Source organism: Orcinus orca, chromosome 5 (assembly GCF_937001465.1).
Source record: "Orcinus orca chromosome 5, mOrcOrc1.1, whole genome shotgun sequence".
In the NCBI taxonomy this organism is placed as follows: Eukaryota; Metazoa; Chordata; class Mammalia; order Artiodactyla; family Delphinidae; genus Orcinus; species Orcinus orca.
The window spans coordinates 63714252-63736601 of record NC_064563.1 but is presented as its reverse complement, the minus strand read 5'-3'; the positions used below and the strand labels follow the sequence as shown (position 1 = coordinate 63736601).

The window sequence follows — 22350 nt, the reverse complement described above, 5'->3', positions numbered from 1 at the left end:
ATTCAGCCAGTCTGTGTCTTTTGGTGGGAGCAATTAATCCATTTACATTTAAGGTAATTATCGATATGTATGTTCCTATTCCCATTTTCTTAATTTTTGGTTTGTTATTATAGGTCTTTTAAAGTTAAAAAGTGAACATTTCCCCATTTTCCTTACCAAATGCTTAACTATGCTACCCAACATTCTCAGCCCAAAAGTAGCATTATTATAACATGGACACAAACATCAAAACAAAAGGATTTTAAGACATAGACCCATGTTAATATTTGAAATAACTGGAAATGGTTACATTATTCTTTAAATACAATAATTGTTGAACACAATGAAATTAATGAAGTCTCCTGTGCCCAGGACAGATTATGTGAATTGTGGAGGGACAATGTTTTTATTCTTTTTGAAAAATGAACTATGTTACAAACTTCCAAAATTAACTGTTTTTCTATATTTTATTGATATAAATACAACTAATTTCAGTAAGCATCAGCTACCATTCTACCATTAAACCAAAGGCAAAATGGTTAAATACTAATGTGAAGTATAATTACAGAAACGCTTTCACTTCTACTAAAGTTGTCTCTAATACCATCGTATATACTTTGTACCGTTTGCTTGTAATTGATGAGATGTTTGAAATGAAGCAAAGTTGAACTTTAATCAAACTTTCATTTCTCAGTGGAAAATGCTCTCTTCATCAGAGGTGGTTGAGCCTTCCCGACATCAAACATCATTTCCAAAGGTGGGTTATTAAGAGAACACCGATCAGGTATATGGCCTGTCTTCTTATAATACTCCTTTGAGAGTGAATGGCTCCCAAGTATGTCTTGCAGTGCTCCAAAAATAGCTCCTCCCAACCAGGCTACACAATTAGTCTTTGCAGGTGGAGTATGCATTCAGAATGTCTTGGTGCTAAGTGTTTTTTATATTTTGGTTTTTCTACCAAATACCTTATTTCTGCAAGTAGTCTGTGGAGGAATCCTGGCAACATAGACGTGCCACCTATGACTACCAAATTCTCTGCTAGTTGCTTCCTAGTGTCTATTGGGCACTGCATAAGGGAATCCAATATTAAAGTGGCAACTGATTTCTCTTCATTATCTTGCTCAAAAAGGATTTCCACAACCGAATCTCTGATTGATCCAAGGACATGTAAAATCTTCTCTCCATCTAATGGGTAGTCAACATTTGGGGGTGGTGAGGGACTCTCAGTATTCCCATCAATAATAAATTTTGCTGCTTGGATTTTTAGTCCATGCTTCAGATCACTAACAAAGCAAGTGTGCACTTTAATGTCCTCCAAGATACCTTCTTGAATTGAACCCATCACAGAGGGAAGGCTCTGTTCTTTAGCAGCCCCTGTGTCAACAGTACATTGTTCCAATAGTTGAGTTTCCAACTCCTTGTGAAGAGCTTTTCCTCCTGGGGAAGTGCTCCCCAACAATTTAGTACTGGGATTCCTTCATATATAGGTAACACCAAGCTTTCCCTATATCCACAATCCAGGACCATGGCAGAGTTTATCCCAAGTTTAAGAAGAGCCATTAGATGACTTGGAGCAAGCAAGACAGATGGAACCTCAAAATACTTGAAAAGAACACGAGTGAGTGTCTCTCTGAAGTGGGAAGGACATAATACCGACTCAATAACCACAACTCTGCGATCTCTGGGATTCACCAATAGATGCCTGAAATACAGTATGTGGATGAATTCCTTTAGGTAGGAATATAATTCTTCTGTATTGATATTATATTGTACAACTTTGATAGGCTTAGGCATGCCAGCTTTTTTTTTTTTATCACACTAGGAATTATGCATCTTGGACCAGTTTCTCCAGCAAATCCACACTTGGTAAAAGCCTCTCCCAGGTCTATCATGACCGCCGTTTTCTCTCTGCCACTCCCCAGGCCCTCGTACAGCGGCATGGTAGTAAACAAGCCAGTAAGGAGACAGGCACTGACAGACCTTGGCTGCCAACAGCCCTCGGCTCTCGGGGGACCCATCATTCCTTTTTTATGGCTAAATAATATTCCATTATTTGTATATGCCACGTTTTGTTTATCCGTTCATCTGTTGATGGATACTTGGATTTTTCCCACCTTTTGTCTATTGTGAATAATGCTGTTATGAACTTTTGCATACAAGTATTTGTTTGAATCGCTGTTTTCAGTTCTTTTGGATATATATCCAGGAGGGGAACTGCTGGGTCATATAGCAATTCTATGTTTAACATTTTGAAAAACCACCAAACTGCCGTTATTCTGTATGCCTTATATGCCTTATAAATGCCACTAGCATCTGAAAGCAGAAGCTCTATGCTTTCTTTGTGTGACTGGCAGGTTCATACCATCCATCTTCCTTTTTATTTATTTTTTATTTTTTTGCGGTACGCGGGCCTCTCACTGTTGTGGCCTCTCCCGTTGCGGAGCACAGGCTCCAGACACGCAGGCTCAGCGGCCATGGCTCACAGGCCCAGCTGCTCCGCGGCATGTGGGATCTTCCCGGACCGGGGCACAAACCCGTGTCCCCTGCATTGGCAGGCGGACTCTCAACCACGGCGCCACCAGGGAAGCCCCATCTTCCTTTTTAACAGAGGAAATCAGAACAGTCTCCTCAGTCTCTTTATTGAAATGTTCGATGAGTAGATCACAATTCTGTTACTACAGCGTTGTCTTGCTGTACTGTAGGCCTAAATACAGGTTCTATCATGAATGAACCTTTGAACTTAAACAAATCTTAGAGGCTACTGACCATTTATTTTTTTGACTAAATTATTTTGTCTGATGACAAAGAGGTGCTGCATTTTATTTCTGGTATTGTGAGAAAGGTTTCATTTTGGTGAAGCATAAATATTTGAATACTAGCCTTGGTACTCAGTCGTCATGGAATATGTCTCAGTGTGCCAACACAGACCAGTATGAAGTTGGTTCTTAAAGGAATTTCTTTATTTGCACCTGAGGATATTTTTAAAATTTTTCTCTTCTTGACTGGCCAGAAATTTTGACATAAAAAAATCCATTTTTAAATCAACCAACTTTTGAAAGTGAATCGTTAATGTGGACTTGAAGCATTAAGAAAGTTTAAGTTGAAGAGAAATCTAGATCTACAACCTTACTGAAGTAAAACTGTTCCTTCATCTTACTAAAATCTAAGATGATTTCTAAAAAAAGTTATACAGCTCTCAACAGTAACCTGATTTACTCTGGTCAACATATCAAATGCTGGGGCTACTGGGACTAAAGACCAAGTGCGAAACTGATGTCCTACTAAAAGACTGAACATTAAGTGCCCCTTCGGACATTGAGAATAATTCTGGTTCAATTCTATTAATGTAAAGCCCAGGAAACCCAACAGAACAGAAGAAGAAACAGAGGAAGAAAGTAGATGTAGTCCAATTCAGAATGATACAATATCTTTTTTTTACTTGTGTAATAAAGAGAACACCCAATATGGCTTCAGAAGACCTGTCTGAGCTTGAATTCCATCTCCATCACATACTACTTGTGAGACTTTAGGCAAGTAACTTTACTTTTCTGAGCCTCGGCTTCCTCTTTTGTAAAATAAGGATTAAGAAAATCTCTAACAGAATTATTGAGAAGATCAAAGTGCTTTTCATATTGGAAAGCTCTATACCAATGGTTCTCAAGTGAAGATAATTTTGCCCCCACAAGACAACTGGCAATGTCTGGAGACATTTTTAATTGTTACAATTGGGAGAGGGTGAACTACTGACATCTATTGGGTAGAGGAACAGGGATGCTGCTGAACATTCCATAATGCACAGATCCGCCCATCACAACAAAGTATGACCCATTCTAAAAAGTCAATAGTTCTGAGGCTGAGAAACCTTGCTGTATATTATTACTTACTTTTATGCAGTGAGCTGCCAGTGTTTTGACTTCATTGCTGTATTTTTGTCAGCAGTTCAGGGTCTTACTAAGAGGTTTCTTCTTCAATCAAACCCCAAGTAATGTAATCACAATAACTGCCACTTTAAGTACATGGTTTTATCTAGTTTATCACTATTCTCTAACCAACATGCACCAGTCACATGTCTATAGAGAAAGAGTAATAACCTATGACTTGGAAATGCTAAACCCTAGACACCTGACTTCTTTAACTGTATCATTTAAGAGCTTTACATAGATGATGAACTCTACACGAAATGACGAAGAGTTGTAGGTACCAACAGGGGGACAGTAGCCTGGTATTCAAGCAATAACTGGCAAAATAACTCTGTGGGATTAGGTTGAATACCCGTGCATCTGCTCTGTGAGCAGTCATTAACAAGGTCAGAGAATACCTTAGGAACCCACAGAAGCAAAACAGCTATTTGACTAAGTTCTTTGACTTATTAGTATAGTTGTCTCAGTTTCTCCCTCTGAAAAATGAGACTTGGAAAGGGGAGTCACAATCATGAATGAGGATGGAAACTCTCTGATACCAGCTCTCATCAATGCTGTGGCTACTGAGGGGACAGGACAGTATGTCACCCTTTCCTATCCAGGTGAAGAACCATGAAAAAATAAAAGTACATGCATTTTTCATATGCTCTGGATGTATGGTGTCTTTGCACAGGATTATACATGAAACAGAAAATATACCGTCTCCAGATTACCACTGAAAAGTCCAGTTAGTTTAGTCAGTTAATACAATGGTTTGAAAAAAAAAATCAAACCTATTCACAGTAGCTGTTTGACTCAGACTGTGTCTGAACATATAAACTGATCTGACTGGCTAAGTCAGTCAATGGTTAATGAAGCTGGTGAATAGAGATCATTTGAAGCATCATTTGATGATGCTCTTTTAGTCTCACAGAGATGTAACTTTAACCTGACTCTAAGTGAATCACAAAATTTGTATCTCTCAAAAATTATACAGGCAATTATGAATACCCCAATTAATAAAAAGAGAAATGCCTTTATTTGCTCAGTGGACAGGGATATGAAAAAAGGAAAAGTGCACATGCTATTCAATAGACGTATGATTAGATGATTCAGTCAGAAGTCCTATTCAAAGAGAAAGCTATTTATCCCAAAGAAATCACCCTTTGTGTTTGGTTGATGCAGAAGGTACCTTAATTTCTCTGACATATAGAGGAGGTAGGTCTTGATGTCCAAATATGCTAACAGAATGCAGGCATTTTTATACATGGTTGTCAGGTAAGGACTCAGAGCACATTTTTAAAGACTCTTGGTAGGCCACTGAACTTGGATCATTCTTAGCTAAGGTATCGAAAACACTTCAAATACTTTAAAATAAAACTAATCCATGCACTGGTATGTTGAAAACTTTTCCTATCCCCAGGGCACTAAAATAATATGCTGAACAGTAGGTGAACACCTTCTGAACAGTAGGTGAAGTATTTTTAGGCGATAGCTCCCTAGTTATAACAAGGCAAGTCAATTTTTAGGAATTAGGGATCCTAATCACAGTGTCTCAAGATGTGCATTGCTGGGGAGTGAAAAATAAGACCACAAACTGACATGACTGCAATGTGCTACGCTCCCTCGAAGGAGATGTAAACAGGAGGGAGACTTGGCTTCCTGATCCCGCCACGGCTGGATCCATCATAAAGGTCAAGATAATAGGCCACATACAGCAAAATCAACACCACTCGCTCTCCCCTAGCCTAGTAGATAAGCGTAGAAACCCAGCTTCCTGCAGCGATAAGTGGTGGCTAGCCCAGGTGGAGGAGGAGAAGGTCTGAAAATATGCATGTAAGAACACAAGGCACTGTAACGATGCCATCAAATTTAGCATTAAATATATTTTACAATCAATTGAGATACCATAGATTGCCCCCAAACATGCATGAGATACTTCCAGGGTTTTACCAGACTGCATACTCTTTCATGTTTATGCCTCTCTAGTGTTTTTGGACTTTAAAAGCTCTCAACACTACAAATGTACTTGTGTTAACAAATGAAACTGCAATAAATGCAATTTCTGGTTTAATGCCATCATTAAAGTATGACTATTTGAGATTTCAATTTCCCTGAAATGTCCAAATTAGTCTTACAACCCAAAGCTAAGGTAGGCATTGACTAAAATAAAGGGTGTCAGAAAATTCACATAAAAGTAAAATAACTGAGTTACTAAAAGTTGCCAAATAGATTAAGAGTTTCATATCTAATAGGAACTTATTGCAGAGATGATCAAAAGCATGTATTTATTTTATTTTTTTGAATTTTGTTTATTTTTTATACAGCATGTTCTTATTAGTTATCTATTTTATACATATCAGTGTATATATGTCAATCCCAATCTCCCAATTCATCACACCACTGCCCCACCCCCCGCCACTTTCTCCCCTCCATACGTTTGTTCTCTACATCTGTGTCTCTATTTCTTCCTTGCAAATAGGTTCACCTGTACCATTTTTCTAGATTCCATATATATGCGTTAATATACAATATTTGTTTTTCTCTTTCTGACTTACTTCACTCTGTATGACAGTCTCTAGATCCATCCACATCTCTACAAATGACTCAGTTTTGTTCCTTTTTATGGGTGAGTAATATTCCATTGTATATATGTACCACTTCTTTATCCATATGTCTGTCGATGGGTATTTATGTTGCTTCCATGACCTGGCTATTGTAAACAGTGCTGCAATGAACATTGGGTGCATGTGTCTTCTGAATTATGGTTTTCTCTGGGTATATGCCCAGTAGTGGGATTGCTGGGTCATATTGTAATTCTAATTTTAGTTTTTTAAGGAACCTCTAAACTGTTCTCCATAGTGGCTGTATCAATCTACATTCCCACCAACAGTGCAAGAGGGTTCCCTTTTCTCCACGCCCTCTCCAGCATTTGTTGTTTATAGATTTTATGCTGATGTCCATTCTAATCGGTGTGAGGTGATACCTCATTGTAGTTTTGATTTGCATTTCTCTAATAATTAGTGATGGTGAGCAGCTTTTCATGTGCTTCTTGGCCACCTGTATGTCTTCTTTGGAGAAATGTATATTAAGGCCTTCTGCCCAATTTTTCACTGGGTTGTTTTTTTAATATTGAGCTGCATGAGCTGTTTATATATTTTGGAGATTAATCCTTTGTCCATTGATTCGTTTGCAAATATTTTCTCCTATTCTAAGGGTTGTCTTTTCATCTTGTTTGTAGTTTCTTTTGCTTTGCAAAAGCTTTTAAGTTTAATTAGGTCACATTTGTTTATTTTTGTTTCTATTTCTATTACTCTAGGAGGTGGATCAAAAAAGATCTTGCTGTGATTTATGTCCAAGAGTGTTCTTCCTATGTTTTCCTCTAAGAGTTTTATAGTGTCTGCTCTTACATTTAGGTCTCTAATCCATTTTGAGTTTACTTTTGCGTATGGTGTTAGGAAGTGTTCTAATTTCATTCTTTTACATTTAGCTGTCCAGTTTTCCCAGCACTACTTATTGAAGAGACTGTCTTTTCTCCATTGTATATCCTTGCCTCCTTTGTCATAGATTAGTTGACCATAGGCACATGGGTTTATCTCTGGACTTTCTATGTTCCATTGATCTATCTTTCTGTTTTTGTGCCAGTACCATACTGTCTTGATTACTGTAGCTTTGTAGTATAGTCTGAAGTCAGGGAGTCTGATTCGTCCAGCTCCACTTTTTTCGCTCAAGACTGCTTTGGCTATTTGGGGTCGTTTGTGTCTCTATACAAATTTTAAGAGTTTTTGTTCTAGTTCTGTAAAAAATGTCACTGGTAATTTGATAGGGCTTGTGTTGAATCCATTGATTGCTATGGGTAGTATAGTCATTTTCACAATATTGATTCTTCCAATCCAAGAACATGATATATCTCTCCATCTGTTTGTGTCATCTTTGATTTCTTTCAACAGTGTCTTACAGTTTTCTGAGTACAGATTTTTACCTCTTTAGGTAGGTTTATTCCTAGGTATTTTATTCTTTTTGTTGCGATGGTGAATGCGATTGTTTCCTTAATTTCTCTTTCTGATATTTCATTGTTAGTGTATAAGGATGCAAGAGATTTCTGTTCATTAGTTTTGTATCCTGCAACTTTACCAAATTCACTGATTAGCTCTAGTAGTTTTCTGGTGGCATCTTCAGGCTTCTCTATGTATAGTATCATGTCATCTGCAAACAGTGACAGTTTTACTTCTTTTCCAATTTGTATTCATTTATTTCTTTTTCTTCTCTGATTGCTGTGGCTAGGATTTTCAAATCTATGTTGAATAACAGTGCTGACAGTGAACATCCTTGTCTTTTTCCTGATCTTAGAGGAAATGCTTTCAGTTTTTCACCATTGAGAATGATGTTTGCTGTGGGTTTGGCATATATGGCCTTCATTATATTGAGGTAGATTCCCTCTATGCCCACTTTCTGGAGAGTTTTTATCATAAATGGGTGTTGAATTATGTCAAAAGGTTTTTCTGCATCTATTGAGATGATCATATGGTTTTTCTCCTTCAATCTGTTAATATGGTGTATCACATTGATTTGCATATACTGAAGAATCCTTGCATCCCTGGCATAAATCCAATTTGATCATGGTGTATGATCCTTTTAATGTGTTGTTGGATTCTGCTTGCTAGTATTTTGTTAAGAATTTTTGCATCTATATTCATCAGTGATATTGGTCTTTAATTTTCTTTTCTTGTAATATCTTTGTCTGGTTTTGGTATCAGGGTGATGGTGGCCTCGTAGAATGAGTTTGGGAGTGTTCTTTCCGCTGCAATTTTTGGAAGAGTTTGAGAAGGATGGGTGTTAGCTCTTCTCTAAATGTTTGATAGAATTCACCTGTGAAGCCAGCCGGCCCTGGACTTTTGTTTGTTGGAAGATTTTTAATCACAGTTTCAATTTCAGTACTTGTGATTGGTCTGTTCATGCTTTTTATTTCTTTCTGGTTCAGTCTTAGAAGGTTATACTTTTCTAAGAATTTGTCCATTTCTTCCAGGTTGTCCATTGTATTGGCATAGAGTTGCCTGTAGTAGTCTTAGGATGCTTTGTATTTCTGTGGTGTCCATTGAAACTTCTCCTTTTTCATTTCTAATTTTATTGATTTGAGTCTTCTCCCTCTTTTTCTTGATGAGTCTGGCTAAAGGTTTATCAATTTTGTTTATCTTCTCAAAGAACCAGCTTTTAGTTTTATTGATCTTTGCTATTGTTTTCTTTGTTTCTGTTTCATTAATTTCTGCTCTGATCTTTATGATTTCTTTCCTTCTACTAACTTTGGGGTTTTGTTTGTTCCTCTTTCTGTAGTTCCTTTAGGTGTAAGGTTAGATGGCTTATTTGAGATTTTTTCTTGTTTCTTGAGGTAGGCGTGTATTGCTATAAACTTCCCTCTTAGAACTGCTTTTGCTGCATCCATAGGTATTGGATTGTCGTGTTTTCATTGTCATTTGTCTCTAGGAATTTTTTGATTTCTTCAGTGATCTTTTGGTTATTTAGGAACGTCTTGTTTAGCCTCCATGTGTTTGTGTTTTTTACGTTTTTTCCCCTGTAGTTTATTTCTAATCTCATAGTGCTGTGGTTTGAGAAGATGCTTGATATGATTTCAATTTCTTGATTTGCGACCCAAGATGTGATCTATCCTGGAGAATGTTCCATGTGCACTTGAGAAGAAAGTGTAATCTGCTGTTTTTGGATGGAATGCCCTATAAATATCAATTAAATCTATCTGGTCTATTGTATCATTTAAAGCTTGTGTTTCCTTATTAATTTTTCTGTGTGGATGATCTGCCCTTTGGTGTGAGGTGTTAAAATCCCTCACTATTATTGTGTTACTGTCAATTTCCTCTTTTATAGATCTTAGCAGTTGCCTTATGTACTGAGGTGCTCCTATGTTGGGTGCATATATAATTGTTATATCTTCTTCTTGGATTGATCCCTTGATCATTATGTAGTGCCCTTCCTTGTCTCTTGTAACATTCTTTATTTTAAAGTCTATTTTATCTGATATGAGTATTGCTACTCCAGCTTTCTTCTGATTTATATTTTCATGGAATATCTTTTTCCATCCTCTCACTTTCAGTCTGTACGTGTCCCTAGGTCTGAAATGGGTCTCCTGTAAGCAGCATGTATATGGGTCTTGTTTTTGTATCCATTCAGCGAGCCTGTGTCTTTTGGTTGGAGCATTTAATCCATTCACACTTAAGGTAATTATCAATATGTATGCTCCTTTTACCATTTTGTTAATTGTTTTGCATTTGTTTTTGTAGGTCCTTTTCTTCTCTTGTGTTTCCCACTTAGAGAGGTTCCTTTAGCATTTGTTGTAGAGCTGGTTTGGTGGTGTTGAATTCTCTTAGCTTTTGCTTGTCTGTAAAGCTTTTGATTTCTCCGTTGAATCTGAATGAGCCGGGTAGAATAATCTTGGTTGTAGGTTCTTCCCTTTCATCACTTTAAATATATTGTGCAATTCCCTTCTGGCTTGTAGAGTTTCTGCTGAGACATCAGCTGTTTACCTTATGGGAGTTCCCTTATATGTTATTTGTCATTTTTCCCTTGTTGCTTTTAATAATTTTTCTTTGTCTTTAATTTTTGTCAATTTGATTACTATGTGTCTTAGCGTGTTTCTCCTTGGGTTTAGCCTGCCTGGGAGTCTCTGCACTTACTGGACTTGGGTGGCTATTTCCTTTCCCACGTTCGGGAAATTTTCGACTATAATCTCTTCGAATATTTTCTTGGGTCCTTTCTCTCTCTCTTCTCCTTTTGGGACCCCTATAATGCAAATGTTGATATGTTTAATGTGGTCCCAGAGGTCTCTTAGGCTATTTTCATTTCTTTTCATTCTTTTTTCTTTATTCTGTTCCACGGCAGTGAATTCCACCATTCTGTCTTCCAGGTGTCTTATCCATTCTTTTGCCTCAGTTATTCTGCTATTGATTCCTTCTAGTGTAGTTTTCATTTCTGTTATTTTATTGTTCATCTCTGTTTGTTTGTTCTTTAATTCTTCTAGGTCTTTGTTAATCATTTCTTGCATATTCTCGATCTTTGTATCTATTGTTTTTCCGAGGTCCTGGATCATCTTCAGTATCATTACTCTGAATTCTTTTTCTGGAAGGTTGCCTATCTCCACTGCATTTAGTTGTTTTTCTGGGTTTTTATCTTGTTCCTTCATCTGGTACATAGTCCTCTGTCTTTTCATTTTGTCTATCTTTCTGTGAATGTGGTCTTTGTTCCACAGGCTGCAGGATTGTAGTTCTTGCTTCTGCTGTCTGCCCTCTGATGGATGAGGCTATCTAAGAGGCTTGTGCAAGCTTCCTGATGGGAGGGACTGGTGGTGGGTACAGCTGGGTGTTGCTCTGGTGGGCAGAGCTCAGTAAAACTTTATTCTGCTTGTCTGCTGATGGGTGAGCTGAGTTTCCTCCCTGTTGGTTGTTTGGCCTGAGGCAACCCAGCATAGGAGCCCACAGGCTCCTTGGTGGGGCTAATGGTGGACTTTGGGAGAGCTCACACCAAGGAGTACTTCCCAGAACTTCTGCTGCCAGTGTCCTTGCCCCCGCAGTGAGCCACAGCCACCACCTGCCTCTGCAGGAGACCCTCCAAAACAAGCAGATAGGTCTGGTTCAGTCTCCCCTGGGGTCACTGTTCCTTCCCCTGGGTCCCAATGCTCACATTACTTTATGTGTACCCTCCAAGAGTGGAGTCTCTTTTCCCCCCAGTCCTGTCAAAGTTCTGCAATCAAATCCCAGTAGCCTTCAAAGTCTGATTCTCTGGGAATTCCTCCTCCCGTTGTCAGATCCCCAGGTTGGGAAGCCTGACGTGGGGCTCAGAACCTTCAATCCAGTGAGTGGACTTCTGTGGTATACTGTGTTCTCCAGTTTGTGAGTCACCCATCCAGCGGTTATGGGATTTGATTTTATTGTGAGTGCACCCCTCCTACTATTGCACTGTGGCTTCTCCTTTGTCTTTGGATGTTGGGTATCTTTTTTGGTGAGTTCCAGTGTCTTCCTGTCGATGATTGTTCAGCAGTTAGTTGTGATTCTGGTGCTCTCGCAAGAGGGAGTGAGCACACGTCCTTCTACTCCACTATTCAGACATATGCAAGTCAAGGGAGCTCCTGGGCAAGGGTTCCCACCAGGTCATGTAGACTACTGGACTCTCTGATGTCCTTTTCTTCCTTTGCACTTAGTCTAGTTTCACTTGCTTGTAGGGAGCCATGTGAAGAGGCTTCACAGCTGCTCCTTCAGACCAGGGTTCCTAGTGGGAAATGGCTATGCAAATGCCTCAGCTGGAGGATGTGTGCAGAAGTGCTGCCCCGGACACCTCAATTGGAGATTCATGTATTTATTTTAAAATGTGAAGTTCATGATTAAGATGTAAAGTGAAGAAGACCATCAATTTCTGTCACCACACAATGGTTATATAGAGGACCTCATGGGTGTGTGACCAGTTACATAGGACACTGGTTCAGGAAGGCTCCACATCTGGTTTAATGTTACGTTGTTCTTGTCTTGAAATTCTTAATAGTATTTTATAAACAAAGATTCCTGCATTTTCATTTTGTACTGGGACCCACATATTTTGTAGTCAGTCTCGACCGTGTTAACAATTTAAGCCCCACAGATATGTTCCTATCTTCGACTTTCTAGTAAGACTCTTCATAAGGAATATCACCCTCAAAGGATAACCTAAATGGAACAGGAGGTAGAGCCAAGGAGAAGGGAAAGCATTTTGGGGAAGTTGAAAATGTAAAGACAAAAAGTAATTATGGATTTTAAAGAAATGATTGAATCTTTCCACTCCCAGGAAGTTGAGTTAAAATCATAATGCAGAAAAGCAGCTCTTTGATTGCTAACCAGAAGTCACTATGGGAAAAAGGAAATCCAATGTTTGAACCATAGGACATTGAGAAGCAAATTAATTTGAGTTCTTTTCTAAAGTTCATTTAAAAGGACTGACTGGAACTGTTTCAAAAAGAACAGTTAAAGGGCTGCTGACGTATGTTCAGGTTGGTCCTAATTAGCACTTGGAGTAGGTTTGTTATAGAGGAAGTAGAAGCATAAAACTATGCCTAAGTATTAGCAGCGATTAAAAGTATGCCAGTGGGTGGGAGTGGGTAAAATTATTTACTTTATCAAGTGGAAGAGCTAAGCATGGAGGAAAGAGCTTACAAGAGAGAAAAGTGGGCACTTTGGAGGGAAGTGTATGGGGAAAATAACTGAAAACAGTATGAAAAGAGTATTACAGCATACAAAACGCTCAAAAGAGTCAGTGAGGACTTACTACATGGGCACTAATGAGCACTAATAAGCTCTCCAGGATTTGAGGCCTAAGGCTATTAGTGTATTAAAAGTTCTCACACTTGTTCACAATAGGTTATATGCAGTCAATCCTCCCTCTAGCAAGATAAATTGTACGCAGATGCAGAATAATAACTAATGTATGTAGAGGGCATCATAATTTACATACATGATCTCTTATGTAAAAGATTTTTTATGCTTATAACATCCCCATAATGTGTGTAGTATAATACCACTTGGGAAAGTGAATTCCCTAAGATTACAAGTCAGAAGGTAATAGTCATCTTATTCCAAAACCTGTGCTTTTCCCACCATAAATGTAGTGAATGGCATGTAATATGTTCTAATGTTAAAACAAGGTTAACAATAATAACAATAACCACAGGACCTCTTCTGAGGCCCTTCTTTCTTTCCTTCCTTTCTTCTTCTCACCATCCATCCATCCATCATCCATCCATCCATCCATCCATCTATCCATCCATCCACTTCTGGGTGAATTGTGGTTTTAAAAAGATGGTCAGTGCACCTCAAGGTTTTTTCTAGATCTGCCATTATTAAACATTGTCTTTTAGGAATGATCCCTGTAATGTGTCTATTCATCAGATTGGTACTTTCAAAACTTATGCTGTCCACAGGATGGCAACTGGGGGTAACTTAGTATGTGACCGAAATGGCTCTCATGTGACTTTCAGTGAGTATGACAGGTATTGCAGTGAGGCTGGAAGGCAGCCGGCACTAAGTAAAAATTGTGAGGTAAACAAAAGTCAGGTTTTGTAGCTATTTGCTTCTGCCCTTGTCCTTTTCTCCTCAGTCTCTATTCCACCTCCCAATCACGCTGATAAAACTTAACTTTTAGTTGAGGTGCTAAGAACTTTCAAAGACCTTGCATTTTAACAGGGAATTTTATAAAGAAAAATAAAAGGAGAACACAAAAGCAGGAAGGAGGGAATGTGAGGAGAGGGGGTGAGTACTTGGAATTTCCCTACTGAGCATTTCTACTCTCCATTCCTAGTCTGGGGTTTCTAAGAACCTAGATTATCAGTCTTCACATCTCTCCACTTCCAGTTTGTTTATAAGAGAATGACTAAGCAAAGGCTTGGCACCTCTACCTCAGAGCGATTGCTAATACTGCTCTAGATTGGAGTACTGAGGTCAGAAATGTGATACTATGAGTTGCTCTGGCCATGTGCATAGGAAACAATATTCTCCTTTCCTACACTGCATTTTTGTCAAAAATTAAGATGAGAAATTTAGGCAAGAAGCCAAAGAATGCAACTCTCCTCATATCCTACTTTCTCATCAGCCCACTGCATTCTGGTTTCTGTCCCCACCACACCCCTGAAATTGACTTCACCAAGGTCACCAACAATCTTGTTACTGCTGCCACCATTAAGCACTCTTTTGTTCTTGAAATACTTTTGTCCTTTTACTTTCTCGACATGCTCTGTTCTTGATATCCACCTACCTATTTGGCTACCCATCTCCTCTTCACACTTGGCTTCCTCTGTCAGTCCCATTAAGCTTGGCATTCCATAGGGATTTATCCTGGCCTTTGATCTCTTCCTCTTCTATACAGTTTCCTTAGGTGTCCTCACATGTTACCAGTTTCAGTTACTCCCTACATGCTAATTCCAAGAATCCCATTTCAGTCTGATTTCTTACCTGAGCTTTAAACCTGCAGCTATACCCACCAAGTGAAAACTAGTACTAGTTTACCTTAAAGATATCTCAATTTAACATGCCTAAACCTGAACTGTCCCCAAACCATTCAGTCTTCTTTCCCCCCTGACCCAATGAATGGAAATACTACCAAGTCAGAAACTTGGGCACAGTTCTTGACTCTGTTGTACCTCCCTTCATCTATTACTGAATCCTGTGAATTCTACCTCCCAAATCTCTCTCCAGTCCATCCACTTCTCTCCATCCCCACTGCTAAAGCACTGATCCAGACCAGCCTTATCTCTTGCCCTACATTACTGTGTGATGGTCTCTAACCAAGCCCCTTTGCCTCTTGTCCTGTTCACCTCCATCTTCACATCACAGACAGACTGATGGTTCTTAAATGCAAATTTGATTATGTTATTCTCCAGCTCTCCATTGTGCTTGCACGCCTCTGGATAATCTGACTACTGCTAACCTCCCCAGCCTAATCTCTCTGACTCAGCCCTGATCCTGATATTTCAGTCACACTGAATTTTCCTTGCACATTCCTCTCTTTCCCTTTTCCCGAGGCCTTTCCACATTCTATTCCTTTTTTCCTGACATTTCTTCCCTGAATAATTCTTCATCATTCTTCCTGTCTCCATTTAGATATCATTTCCTTCCCAAAGTCTTTTCTGATACCCCCACCCCAATGCCTTGCTTAAGGCTTAGCCCCCTTTCCTCTTTGCTCCTGTAACCCCTCTATTGCCCTTATTGCCAAGATGTGTCACCTTGAGATGAAGTTGTCTATTTACTAATCTGTAACCTCACCAGATACTGCTATATGAAGACATAGGCTTGTCTATTACAGTTCACTGTTATGTTCTCAGTACTTAACAGAGAGCCTGCAACAAAGTAGGTACTTACTAAACAGTCCCTGAAGGAATAAGTGAACTTGGTGGTAAATCTATTTTTTTAAAAAAAAAAGCTTTATGTTGTAAAGTCAGATAAGTTTTTTTTTAGTGAAACATATATAATAAAAATAAACCAACAACTAAACCCACTGATTCAGAGAACCTCGGTTCTGAGGAACTCAACCTCAAAGCTGAATATGTATATTTATTGGCCACTACTAAAGAACTGTGTTGATATGTTTTGTGATACCTGCCTGAGAGTTCTAGTCACAGGTCAATAGGCCCATTAAAAACCAGAAAGCGTGGGTAGTGCAGACAAGGACACAGAGAGAACCAAGCAGTCTGCATGGTCATGAGTGGCCAAAGTTTCTGTTTCTATGGATACCCTTTGGGTCACTTACCCCCTAACTACCAACCTCACTATTGTACCTTCTCTTTTAGAGCAGGTTTGGGATGTCACATGGACTCAGCCTCTTCTTTTGGTCCCATCCTGCTCCCAACACTGGAGTTGGAAGTGCAGCTCAGCTTCATAATGGGTAGGGTGGCAGGATCTTGGGTATGTCCATCTTGAGATTGCTGAGAACTTTGCTAACTTGGGAGGCATTAGCCATATGAGGCCACTGAGAACTTGAAATGTGGCTAGTGAGACAGAGGAACTGAGTTTTAAATTAAATTTAAATTTAAAAACTAAATTTAATGGAAAACTTTTAAATATGTTTGGAACAATGGATATGTGAGTTTGCTTTTTCAATTGTCAGTTTATGTAATCTAAATCAAGTCTTTCTAATCAAAAGTTAGCTCTCATATTGAGATGTGGTACAAGTGTATAATATACACCAGATTTTGAAGCTTCAGTAGGAAAAAAAGAACGTAAGACATCTCATTATTTTTTTATATTGATTACATGTTAATAATAATATTTTAGATATATGTGATTAAAAGAAGTATTAAAATTAATTGCACCTGTTTCTTTTTAGCTTTTTTAATGCTACTACTGAAAATTTTAAATTATACATGCAGCTCTCATTATATTTCTTCTGAACAGTATTAGTTTAAGGGCCAGGCTGGGCCTAAAGACAGATGTGCAAAGGAGACTGGCAGCCTTTAATCCTTTCTGCTTTATCACTTATGAAAATAACAAGACTAAGACTAATGTCAACCCTACAGTATTAGCTAACACTGTTGAACCCTTACTAAGTGCCAGACTGTTCTAAATTTCATAACAATTCTCCGATGAAACTATTTTTATTCTCATTTAAAAGATGGAGAAACTGAGGCACACAGTTGAAGTAGTTTATCTCACAGTCTGTAATTGGTAAAACCAGGATATGAACACAGATACATCTAATTTCAGAGCTTTCATATCAGTGAAATGGCAAGATAACACTTCAAATGTGCTACTTAGTACATTTTCTGAACTCTATTTAAGAAGACAGTGTAACAGTCATTATTACATTAAATACTATGTATTGTCATTAAGTCAAATGATTAAGTCAGCTGGGTGCTCTACTTAATACCAAAAAAGAATGAAGCTTACTCTTTTGTAGTTCAAATACACAAATAAATCCACAGCTCTGTTTGCCAGGTATTGTTTAAGTCTGAGAAAGTAAGTGAACTCATGAAGCTATTTTTTAAAAATAATCAAGATAATTGGTTTGCTGCAAACAAAAATGCCAAGGAATCCTAACTTCTCTGTGCTAGAAGTGGAATTCATTTTCTCTGTAGTCAACTTATTAGCAAAATATTTTACACTGACATGCATTTAGTATGCTTCTATCTGTACTTTTGAATGTACTTTCATTCATTCATTCATTCACTCATTCTTCAGTTATTAACTGAGTGTCAATATTCCAAAAACTGGCTGTTAAATGAACATAAGAATGCACAGTCTAAGAAGAGAATTTGTGCCTGGAGAAAATAGCACCAGAGATAGTGTAAGTGAGGACCCATAGTTATATACATCCAACCTCCCTGTGAACTACAGTGTTTTTTAAAGTTTATGATTGTATGACCCCAAATATATGTTTTGATGAAGCTGATGAGTGAAAACAGATGCCAGGAAGAACCATGCTGAGGATAAAGGAAGGAATTGTGGGAAGCACAACTTTATAATAACTTGAGGCATCCCATCTAATGACATTATAATTTGGCTCTCACTTATTGGGTAACGCAACAGACAGCTTCAACTATCATTTGTCTAGCAACCATTAAGTACTGTCTTCTTTATAATAGTTAGCTTTGTGTGTTGGACAATAAGTGAGGTGGGGGAAACCAACTAAGGTATATGAGAAATAAACCTAATGACAACAAACAATTTGTCAGACATTCTTTTTCTTCAGCTTTAACATTTAGGTGCCATATAGTGAATTAAATGATCTAACCCATCTCATTCATCATCCAAACCACAGAACAAACTGCTATAGTCAAGCTTCTCTAGAAGATTACCTGACAGGTGATATATGAATCCATGGAGGGATTGTATGATGAAGGAACATTAAAGATGACAAGTCTTCTAGGCCAGCTACTTTCATTGCATAACAGGCACACACATATTTCTGGCTAAATAGGGGGGACTAACTTAACTAAGTTTGATTTTACATAGTCTGTGGGCTTAAGGGAAGCGATAGAGGACCACAGCACAAATACATGGAAACTAAGTATTAATGTCAGTTTCTGTGACATTTATTCATTCAACAAACATCGACCAAGCATTTACTTTGGGTCAGCACTATCCAAGAACCAGATTTTTCTTTGGGGAGCTCAGGTGGGTCCTATTCAGGATGACCAAGCTAATAAGCATGAGACCTAGGGCTCAAGCAGAATTCTTCTGACTATAAACTCAGCAGTCTGAACAGTGTCACATGCTGCTTCTCAGCACCTAGTGATAAATGGTTTGGCTCCTGTCCCATTTAACTTCCATAGTCCTTCCAGTCACCCCCCACAGCAAGGTCTCTTCCATCACTCTATGACCTGGCTGAACTTATCAACTTTGAATAGAGAATTTGATACACAGTAATCTATATATGAGCTATAAACTTGACCTCTAATTCTCTTTTAATTTGATAAAAGAATATAGAAGGCAGACTAAATGGATAAAATGTTTTAAGCATTTTACAGAAGTCAATATTCCAAACTAATTTTCAGGGCTTGATACTGTAGATTAATTTGATGTTACTATTAGACTCATTGGATTGTTATTCTATTTATATATTTGCTTCCAATTTTTGGAATACACAAAGAGCCTATGTGGTACCAAGGAATAGGTAACTTCTTGGAAAAAAGCAAAGCTCAAGACCTAAAGCAGACAAAATAGACAAAGAAAGGGTGGAGAGAAGTGTTTCCTGAATACCTACTATGTTTTAAATTCTGTCCTAGTCCCTTTTACATATATTATTTTAATTTATTTATAATAAAAATCCTACAGAGTATTATCTTCATGTTACTAAAGAAGAAACTGAGATTTAGTAAGTTTATCTAGTATGTCCCAAGTTACCAGCTAGTTCGTGGTAAAGCTGAAGGTAAAGCCAAAATCTGTTTAATACCAAACCTCTTTCCACATGGCATGCTGTCTCGTGCCTACAATTTGTCTCTAAGTTTGCTGCTTCATCAATTACTTTGCAGGTAGATGGAAACAGAGGTTCTTATCTCTTATTTAAATTCTTCTCTTGCTCAGTCTCTTTATCAAAATGAGATTGTGCTTGCTGGTCTTTTAAGCCAACATTTTTGGAATAATGCTTAATTCTTTACATCCTTCAGTGGCTAAAGACTTCGCAGCCCTTCCTATATGTTACCCTTCATATGGAGAAAACTTCCCTTTCCCTAGACAGACTTTAGAGTAAACTGATCTTATTGATTCTAGTTTTTAAAAAAAGATTATTTAGAAGCTGCCTTATAAGGAGATTTCCGATATTTAAAGGACTAGTATACACTAAAGTGTACTCAATTCTACAATTATACTGAGCACCATGTAATCTTTCATATTTGTATGCTAAAATATTGGCCACCATTTAAAGCTACTTTACCTGCCACTTTTTGAAAGGTTTTCTCTGATCTCGCTATAGAACTTGAGATCCTCCCCCTCTCTTATGGCACATATCACTTTTGTTCACATTTGCAGAGTATGCACTATATGCCAGCCACACCATGGTGAATATAACAACATCATCCTCGCCCTCATGGAGCTTAAAATCTAGCAAGGTAACCCCATATCCACACAACTAATAAAGGGATAATTCCATTTATCATAAGTGCTGTGAAAGAAAATTCTCTGATATTATGCATTGTGTGGAGAAAATTAAAAATTCAATAACTGATGATGTATACTTTTCTTCCTGTTTACAAAATTCTAGATAATCGGCTTCCCTCTCTAACCTAACACATATCTCATACTTACTAGGATATGCAAAGAACCCAACTTTCAAAAAGAAAGTTTATCTTCCTCAAAAGTTTACCATGAACAAAAATGTGTGAAATCTATATGAGGAAAACTACAAAACTCTGATAAATGAAATCAAAGGAGAACTAAATGGAGAGATAGTCCCTGTTCATGGACAAGAAGACTCAATATTGTCAAGATATCAGTTCTTGATCTATAGATACAATGGCAACCCCAATGAAAATACCAGCAATTTATTTTTTGGATATTGACAAACTGATTCTAAAGTTTATATGGAGAGGCAAAAGACTCAGAATAGCCAACACAGTATTGAAGGAGAAAAACAAAGTAGAAGGACTGATGTTACCCAACTTTAGGACTTACTATGAAGCTACAGTAATTAAAATATTGTGGTATTGGTGAAAGGATAGACAACTGGATCAATAGAACAGAGAGCCCAGAAATAGACCCCCATAAAGATGGTCAGTTGCTCTTTGACAAAGAAGCAAAGGCAATACAATGGAGCAAGTTAATCTCTTCAGCAAATGGTGCTGGAACAACTGGACATGTACGTGCAAAAAAAAAAAAAAATGCAGCTAAACACAGACCTTACTCCCTTAACAAAAATTAACTCAAACAGATCATAGACCTAAATGTAAAACGCAAAACTATAAAATTCCCAGTAGATAACATAGGAGAAAACTTAGATGACTTTGGTTATCATGACTCCTTTTTAGATACAACACCAAAGGAATGATCCATGAAAGAAATAATTGATAAGCTGGACTTCATTAAAATTAAAAACTTCTGCTCTGTGAAAGCAATATCAAGAGAATTAGAAGACAAGCCACAGACTGGGAGAAAATATTTACAAAAACACATCTGATAAAGGACTGTTATCCAAAATATACAATGAACTCTTAAAACTCAACAATAAGAAAACAATCCAACTAAAAAACAGGCCAAGATCTTAACAGATACTTCACCAGAGCAGACGTATAGATGGCAAATAAGCATATGAAAAGATGCTCCACAGCATATGTCATCAGGAAAATGAAATTAAAACAATAAGATATCACTACACACTTTTTAGAATGGTCAAAATCCAAAACACTGACAACACCAAATGCTGGTGGAGGTAGAGCAACAGGAACACTTACACTTTGCTAGTGGGATTGCAAAATGGTACAGCCACCTTGGAAGAGAGTTTGGCAGTTTCTTACAAAGCTCAACATACTCATAGCATACAATTCAGCAATTGCACTCCTTGGTATTTACACAAAAGAGTTGAAAACTTATGTCCACACGAAAACCTGCACATGTTTTAGCAGATGTTTATAGCAGATTTATTCATAATTGCCAAAACTTGGAAGCAACTAAGATGTCCTTCAGCAGGTGAATGGATAAATAAATTGTGGTACATGCAGACAATGGAATATCATTCAGTGCTAAAAAGAAACACGCTATCAAGCCATGAAAAGATATGGAGGAAAGTTAAATGCATATTACGAATTGAGAGAAGCCAATCTGAAAAGGCTACATACTGTATGATTTTAACTATATGATGTTCTGGAAATGGTAAAGCTATGGAGACAGTAAAATGATTAGTGGTTGACAGAGGAGGAGGAGGAGGAGATAAATAGGCAGAACACAGAGGGTTTTTAGTTTAATGAAAATACTCTGTATAATACGATAGTGATGGATATATGTCATTACACATTTGTTCAAACTCAGAATGTACAACAAAAGTGGGCCCTAAGGTAAAATGTGGACTTTGGGTAATTGTGATATGTCAATGTAGGTTCACCCTTGGTAAAAAATGTCCCCTTCTGGTGAGTGATGCTGATAATGGAGGTGGCTATGCATGTATGGGAAATCTCTGTACCTCCCTCTCAATTTTGTCGTAAACTTAAAACTGCTCTAAAAAAACAAAGTCTTAAAATAAAAGCATTCTATGGCTTCATATTAGTGAAGCAAAGACATTTGTGGACAAAACCTGAAGAAGTGCAGATTTCATTGAGTTTATAAGAGAGCTGCCTCTCTAATCCTTAAACCAAAGAACCACTTAAGGATCTATGGTTTTGGTGAATTCTAATGAGAATAATGGAATGTAAGATTGAAAAATATCCTTAGAATTAACTAATTCAAAAGGTCGAGACTTTTAGCTTTTACAATTTTTAAGGAGAAAGATGGAGGGTTGCCAGCCTTTTATTTTGCCAAGTGAGGAA

The 22350-nt window shown here is 37.8% G+C and overlaps 1 pseudogene; it reads right to left on the bottom strand.

Moving 5' to 3' along the window:
* Window positions 1–628: 628 nt before the first annotated feature.
* On the bottom strand, window positions 629–1975 carry LOC101286820 (actin-related protein 10-like; annotated as a pseudogene).
* Between the last annotated feature and the right edge of the window lie 20375 nt (window positions 1976–22350).